Source organism: Cylas formicarius, unplaced genomic scaffold (genome assembly GCF_029955315.1).
Source record: "Cylas formicarius isolate icCylForm1 unplaced genomic scaffold, icCylForm1.1 PGA_scaffold_4__25_contigs__length_36172078, whole genome shotgun sequence".
Classification (NCBI taxonomy): domain Eukaryota; kingdom Metazoa; phylum Arthropoda; class Insecta; order Coleoptera; family Brentidae; genus Cylas; species Cylas formicarius.
In genome coordinates this window covers 29,596,211-29,604,880 of record NW_026844334.1, presented here as the reverse complement: position 1 = coordinate 29,604,880, position 8,670 = coordinate 29,596,211, and positions in this window count along the sequence as shown.

The following is an 8,670-nucleotide window of genomic DNA, read 5'->3' as shown; positions in this document are numbered from 1 at the left end:
GGCTACTGGTGATATTTCTGCTCCCTTTCGAGCAAGTTTTTTCGTTTTCGATTAAGCTGAATAAAACAAGGAAACCTAAAATAAGTATACTTCTTAGACCTGAATAAATAAAAGCATTAAGTTTATGAATAAAGAAAGCTTAATACTTTTTTTTTATTAATTAGCTAATTAAACGTGATATCACAACTCAACTCTCCTTCGGATTTTTAAATTTCGAAATTATTTGTCGAAGGCAACAGCAATTCTCCAAGTTCATCAAGACTTACAGGCTTGTAAAATAATACAGTCTTGTAAGTTGTGATTTTCCATTTCAGCATGACATCTCCTGATGCCCGTTTTAAACAGGAAGCTGGACACATTTTTCATGTCTGGCGGAATTTTATTATACAGTTTAGAACCTTGGAAGCTGAACGAAATTTAAAACAATGTAGTCGTATGCGCATAAAGCTAATATTCTCATACAAATAATCAGGACATTTACTATTAATTACTATCGATTGTAGATACAATGGCGTATCGTCAGCATGGAGCAACAAGCGAGGTCAATTGTAACATATATAAAGAAAATAGCAAGTCCACACTACAGACAGATTACCTTCTAGTTTTGCTATCTGGCATCTGCCTACTAAGAATGATTTGATGAGTATCTACGATTTATTGTTGAAGCCCATAAATCTCAGTATACTTAAGAGCAAATCGGTGGAAATAATCGAATGCCTTTGTATGATCTAAAAGAACGAGTGCAGTCAGCTCACCACGGTCCGTGAGCCTCCATGATGTTACTTTGAGCACCAGTAACCTTTACGGAAACCCGATTGTATTGATGGTAATGCATGTTATGCATCGTCCAACCATAGCAAGGGATAATTTCGTTTCCAATATTACTCCCAAATCTAAAAAAGTGTTAGAACTAGAGATATTTTTATCAAAAGGACGGTAGTCCTATTTAATACACATCCATGGTGGCAAAACACACTGCATTGCACTTGGCTGCAAATTATTATTTAGAGATCAATTGTTAATTTGCTCCAAACTGCGCGAGAGAGCGATAATGCTCTAAACACTGGAAACACTGGAAGTTACACGTCATCAGCATATAACAGAAAACTGACTTTAAGATATTCACCAACGTCATTAATGAAAATGTTGAACAATAATGGCTCCAGTATTGAGCCTTGAGGAACGCCTGTAGAATCAATATACTCGTCGGCGGTGTGACCATAGAGATAGACGCATTGAGTGCTGTTAGACAAGCATGAAGAAAACTAACTAAAACTAAATAAATCTAAAAGTAGTGTCAGAAACATATTCAAACATAGTAGTTAAATTTGTAATGGTCGATCTCCCTTTAGAAAATCCATGTGGTTGACGAAGAGTTGGTTCTTAACAACATGAAATATTTTATCATGTAGGAGGGAATCTAAAACTTTACAGAAATAGCAGATTAGGGAAAGAGCCCTATAGTTGGTGATTTGAGACGTACATTCTTTTTTGTGTACGTGAACAATATTTTTAGAGCGGTATGAATTAGTAATACCATTAAAATGGTTGAAAGAACGCCGCTTAGGAAGTGAATGTCTAAAACACAATGCAAAAGAATGGAGCATACTTTGCCGAATATGTAACTCAGAACAATATAGATATAATAAGCTATATAGTTTTTACAGGTGTCCCAAATTTCAGACTTATATCTTTGACCTAATGTACTTAAAATTTTGTAATTATAATGAACTACCCGTACTACAGAACCGTTAGTGACTTCCGGATTCCTCGAATATATGAACTAAAGCAACAAGGATACTTCTTGTCAGCTGACTTTCCAAAACGTGGAACAATATTATGTTAACAATTTCATACAAAACTAACCAGACTGATAAAATTTATCAAATAATTCCACATTCGTCAAAAATATTATTTTGTTGGTAATATGTTACTTTACGGTTATGTTGTGACTGAAAATTGTCCATCTTGAATATAAGAGAAATATGTGTTGATAGGGGGTGTTTTAAGGCTTTATTTGCAAGAAATCAAAATAATAATTTCTTTGCTAGGTAGAACTAGAGCAGAAACCAGCATATCTTTAATCTTCATTGGTAGTCAATACAACATTACAAGTTATAGAAAAGCTTGGCACAGAATAACCAGCGGTCATCCGTTTTTAAAAACAACTTCGAATTTGCAGTTAATGAAATTTGTGCTGTAGTTATTCTACTCACAATTAACAATATTTTATTGTATTATAAAGGAACATTTTTTTGTATTTGCTTCATCTTATTTTTTGCAATTTTTAAAAGTGGAGTTCCTCTGAAATCAAGTAATATAAAAGTTCCTTGAAAACCAGTTTTAAGTGTGCATCTGGGAAAAAATATTCCTTAATAGGACATCTTCCTTTTAGAATGTTTCATGTCAGCTGACACTTTTAAAAAATCTCGAGCATTTCTGGCAAAGTAATTTTTGGATATTCACATTTGAATCCAAATTGCAATAAAATATAGCTAAATCATTGTGTGAATTGATACTAGTATCTAAAGCCCGGTAGGGTCAATGCATTCTATACATGTATTTTTAGCATTTATCAATTGCTGTTAAATATTTTTAACTACACTTTTTAGGGTTTGGTAATGTAAATTCTGTTACATTTAGGGATAATTGTTTATTGACTTGTTTTATACTAGTTTTTAATTTCCTTGGTTACATTTTCCAATACCCACAGTTTTTTAATGAAATTGTCAATTGGTACTTTTCATAATTATATATTTGGGAGGCGAAACTTTCTGCAATTACTAGACTTGACTTAGATGCTTCGAGTGTTAGTGTTTCTAGTACCTCAAAGTTAAATTTAGACTTTTACAGTCACATTTCGTGAATTCGACTTTATTTACATTTTCAATGGTGGTTAAACCAATAACAAACTGTTTGCGCCTATTTACGGGCACAAATTTGGGAAAAAAAAGCTGGTATCGTGTCTATAGGGCTTAAAGAACCAAAACGCCAAACTACTTACAGAATTATATTAAAATCGCCGATGCGTATGCTGTAAATCAGCATAATATTAACCCTGCACTTGTAGCTAATTTTTTTAACAATGCTTTTCACGTCTTAGTTCTTTTTTTGCCTGAAAATTTAATAGGATTTCGACATATTTTGAGAAAATACTGCCGTAAAAATGCAGCATCCAAACATTGACGACTTGCCAGCGGCCATGTTGGTTGTTCAAACCCGCAAGGCCTTATGGGTCGAACGTCAGAATTTGCAAGTAGAACTGCCATTGGTTAAAAACGATATTTTAAATCTCGCGCATGCGCGTATTGACCAAACCTTCTCAAAATTTTGTTACATAATTGCTTCACTAGTTCCTGTACTATTAGCATAGGCAGGGCCTCTACATGTCTAGTAGCTATATGTTGAAAACATATCATTATCAGAAACTGAAATTATTATCCAGTGATATAGGAGAGTCGTGCTTTTTATTTGGGGAATGGTTAAATTGAAGTGACATATGAATCACATGATGATGATGATCTTGCTCGACTAATATATCCATTGCACTTTCGACTATACAACTGTTAATAATGTTATGTTAGAAAATTAAGCTAAAAATTTCATTGTTTCTATTTCTGATCAAGTTGCTTTGCGAGATAGTCTAAGAGCCAGTAGGCGGCTACCTGCATGTATTTGACCAGACATGGGCTTTTGTACATTGAGGCCCCTATACCCCCTGTACATGAGGTGGGGACCCACTAAGCCCAAAGTGGTGGGCCCAGGTACTGCGCAGGTGAGACAGGTATTGATTTTTGACGAATTTTAAATATATTTGACCACGGCTGCCGTTTTGAAGTCTTAAAATATATTGTTATTATTATCGAAAAATAATAATGGCAGACCATTAGCATGCGGTTAACATTATGGCAGACAGTATTGAAAATGCTCACAAAATTAAAATTTTGACAGTATTCGACCAGATCTGAAATTGAGATATATTATTCGTTATAATCTTAAAAACTTATATTAATAACGGCAGACGTTTTAATTGAGTACACTGCTCAGTAGATAACAAAACCCTTACTACTGCCCAGACATACGCTGCATATAGCTATCTTTTTTCTTTCTCCTATGTATTACTATTCTACTCATTCCAGCTTATAGTATTTTATTTTATAGCTACTACCACTTAAATAATTTAGGGTGTATACCTGAGATGGCTCTATTATAATCCTAACCTAACGGTTTTTCTCAGATGTTTTCAGTATGTTTGTGAATCTCTATACAGATGCCTCGTGTTTAGTGAATTTAAAAAATACACAGTGTTGCTTTATGTTTTAATGTCGAGTGAAAAAGAACTAGTGAAGTATGGTTTTTGTACCACAGCAAAGACTGTTGACCAATTTTGAGTTTAAGAAAACAGTATAAATTAAAATAGAATGAAATAATTCTACCGTACGAAATTTTTGATTCTGTATATCACAGTAGTTATTACAAATCATTTACGGGTTAAAAAAAATGCAACCGATCTCAACAAAGGAGCTGTATTACAACCCACTACGTCGTCGTCTGCAACTGAGCAACCGTCAACATTAGTTGATAGCTCAATAACTGATGATACAATAGTACTTGATAATCTTGTAAAAGACGTAAACGTTTCTGAGACAGATGAAGTCGTAGAAAAAGATATTGGCGCTGAATTAGATCAGTTGTTGGAGAAAGGGCCCTCTGTAGTACCGTGAGTAGTTACAAAGCTTCGGATATGAACGAAAATTTTAGTAAAAAAATACACAATTTTGACGCAACCTCAATACTACCATGTAAGAATGAACTCTACCAACAACTTCTGAGAGCCATTTCAACTATTTGGAAAAACGCTTACAAAAAGCAACCTTCAACCTTGGACCCATTGGAGTATGGTTGGCTTGAGCAGGACACATTTGTCTTTAAATGGTTCGATGGAGATATGAACTTCCATCTTTTATTAGCGACTTAGTTCCTAATGTCCCTGGTAAGTTGATAAAAATTAATTCTTTATCAAATATATTCGGATCAATTTACTAATTTTTTTAAATATTTTACAATTTACGGTTTATTTTTATAGAGTCCGATTCAATGGATTATGAAGAAAAGTTAACCTACGACAAACATGACTATGACACCTTTCAAATTTTGTCTTAAATAAATAAATAAAAATTGAAATACAGAATTGAATTGTTTTTTGTTACTTGCATTATACCCCAAGATTTCAGATTATTTCGTAATATATCTACTTCATTTATCATCAATCTTATAAAGTTTAGTATATAAAGTACAAAAAAAGTATTAATTTCTATACATATAGTGATAAAATTAATTATAAGTGAGTTAGATTTATGTAAAACAGCGATCGTAATACATATACATCTGACCGGGTAATAGTAAAGATTTTGTTATCTAGTGAGGAGTGTACTCAATAAAAACGTCTGCCGTTATTAATATAGGCTTTTAAGACTATAACGAATAATATATCTCAATGGCAGATCTGGTCAAATAATTAGAAAATTTTATTTTTTTGAGCATTTCCAAAACCGTCTGTCATAATGTTAACCGCATGCTAATGGTCTGTCATTATTATTTTTCGATAATAATAATAATATATTTTAAGATTTCAAAGTGGCAGCCGTGGTCAAATACATTTAAAATTCGCCAATAATCAATACCTCTCTCACCTGCGCAGTACCTGGGTCCACCGCTTTGGGCTTAGTGGGTCCCCACCTCATGTATAGTAGTTATAGAGGCCTCAATGTACAAAACCCAGGTCTGGTCAAATACATGCAGGTAGCCGCGCACTGGCTCTTAGACTAAGAGGTGCCTACAGTGCATGAAGTTGCTACGCATTTTAACATATTGATTTTCTGTACCAGTGTCTAGGAATTTGAAGTATGCAGATATGTCAAAATCGCCGTATAAATAAATATGCAGCCTTATTTATATGAATATTCAATTTGCATATTTTTGAAGATCGTCATCTACCCCACATTTCCAGGCAAACAGATACCGTCGCCACCACGATTCCGCTTCGAATAATACCTAATATTTATTTTAAACGCCTGCTTTCATTTACACCACTCAAGGATTTTCTGCCGCCCCAACCCGGTGAAACTTTTAGCCCACGTAATTCATATTAAACGAAGCTCCCTTTTTTCCGGCGATCTCGCTGAAAAACAGACAGGATGTTTTTCGCTCTCGACTCATTTTCATGCGGTTTTTAATTTATCCCACTAAAAGACCCGTTTCGTTAATAGAAATTTTTAATGTTAGACTTACATGTTAAAATTAGAACGCTTTAGCCGGCTTTATTTTTATTCCGGCAGTGGAGTGGAATTCGATTTGCCCGATAGGCTTAGATTTTCAGTCAATCAATCATTTTTACAAAACCATTTACAAAATACAACGTGTGATATTTCCTACGATGCTTCATGTTTAATACGTAATTTACAAAGGGTCCATGAGGGCGAGAATTGTATTGTCAGTTTTATCGCGGTTATGCCTGATATTATTTAAAATATCTACCAACACTGCAGATGTGCTATAACATGAACGAAAGCCAGATTGACGACTGGGAATTTGAAGTTGCAAAGATTTTAAAAAGCTTATTTTATTACCGTTTCTGTATCGCGAGCAATAGCTAGAATTGTCCATTTTTTGTGGTTCTGATTTGAAAGTGTTTTTTATGTGTGGATGTAAATAGAGGAGAGTAGCCTACACTACAGCGCTTAAGCCCCAGAAAGCCCATTGTACATCCTGCTAGATAGAGCACTTCGCTTTATATCAAACCTAGTGATTCTTAGTGACATAGGCGCTGACAGCTCAAACGCGAACTAGCTTCTTGTTCGTTGAGTAAGTAATGATCCGAAGGAATACCTGTTGCCATGGGACATAACCAATGACAGTTCAATGGAGGAGACGCGCATATGGTGAAATAATGAGTAAACAGCTGTGGATCACTTGTGCAATCAGATCCATTTAAGGGCAGGTTACTTAGGTCAGAGCGGCAGGCCAATCGCATAAACGCCAAGACAAACGTGAAAAGGTAACATGGAAACAGACGCTAATATATTAGAAATAAAAAATTGGGAATAACTAGCAAGAGATAAGACTAGACGGTATTGATTGGCTGCTGTTTAATTTGAAGGTCAATAAATCCCTAGGCATATCCCATTGTTGCAGAAATTGTTGCCGGCAGTTTTGTTTTATCAGTTTCTTAATGGCTGACTTCGCCAGGCCCAGAGAATCCTCCGATCCTATAAAGTTTGGATATTGACTTATGGTTCTGTTCGATGACCTTTATGAAATAACTTAAATTTTTTATTCAAGTAAACTGTAAAGTTCTCGAAAATGTCTCATATTAAAAGCCATATTTTCATTATATTCACTTGATGGCACTGAAATTCTGGAGTCTAGTAAGAGCAACGAGGTATTGTATTAGGGAAACAGATTGTCACAGACAATTATTTAAAAATTCAAGAGGAAATGCTGAAATTATTTTATAGTTTCTAAATTAGCTATTAGGCACCAACAGCTTTGGGTGTAATGTAAGAGGGAAAATATCATCTGTACAGGATTACATAATTATGGAAGGCGAACGAAGATGATCATGACTGCAGACTACAGTTTTGTGAAACCATGATGGAAATGTGCAACTTAAATCAATTTTTTTATCTTCAGGTACTAATGATGAAGACATTTTTTGTTTAAATTGTATGGTAAATAAAAAAACTTGTAGGTATGGTAGGTATGGGGGTACACAAAATCCCCGATAGATGAGAGAAAATCGTACACAGCATCCATAAAAAATAAATGTTTGGGCAAGGATTTGGAATTACCAAATTATTGGACCTTATTTCTTCGATCAAAATTTTTGCTGGGACCCGATTTTCGGTTTCAACAGGATGGTGCTTTGCCGCATTTTGCTCGACAAGTGCTTGAATATTTAGATACTGTATTTATCGGACAGTGGTAACAGACGCCTGCATGATGTAGAAATATTCCTCCAACACTAGGTTTTTTCCTCCAGGAAAATTTCAAATTAAAAGTGTGTAATGAAAACCCACAAATTTTATATTATTTTAAATTTAGACTTAGACAGGAAATAAGGCAAATTAATGAAAATATCATGACCAATGTTTTGGAATGATTTTTAATCCTATTAGAATATTGTCAAGATGTTAATTTCGGACATATAATAAACATATTTCTTTGGTATGTCCTGTTGCTATGAAATTTCTTTCAATTTTACTCTTTCTGAACCTTGTTACCTTTTTTGACATTTTGCGTTCAACAAATTATGAACTTCTTCTCGAATTCTCGTTTTCTCTCCGAATCCAATAACAAATAAAATCTCAATTCTCTGTGTTTCATTTAGATGTTCACTTTCTTTACAGTCAAGGTTTGCTCTAGCTCTACACTAAAAGCGGTGGGGGTGTTTGACGATTATCGGAGACAAATGTCGGTGGCTCGAAAAAAGCTTTTTTAATAAACTTGGAGCCGGACCGTCAATTGCGCTATGAGTAAGCAGATTACGATTGCTTACATTGCTACCATGTCGCAATTTCGGATATGATGGCTAAAAAATTTTGTCTCAATAGAAACTCCAGTAGGGGTCCGACGACCCAGTGAATATCTTTATCTCAGCCTAAAACATGA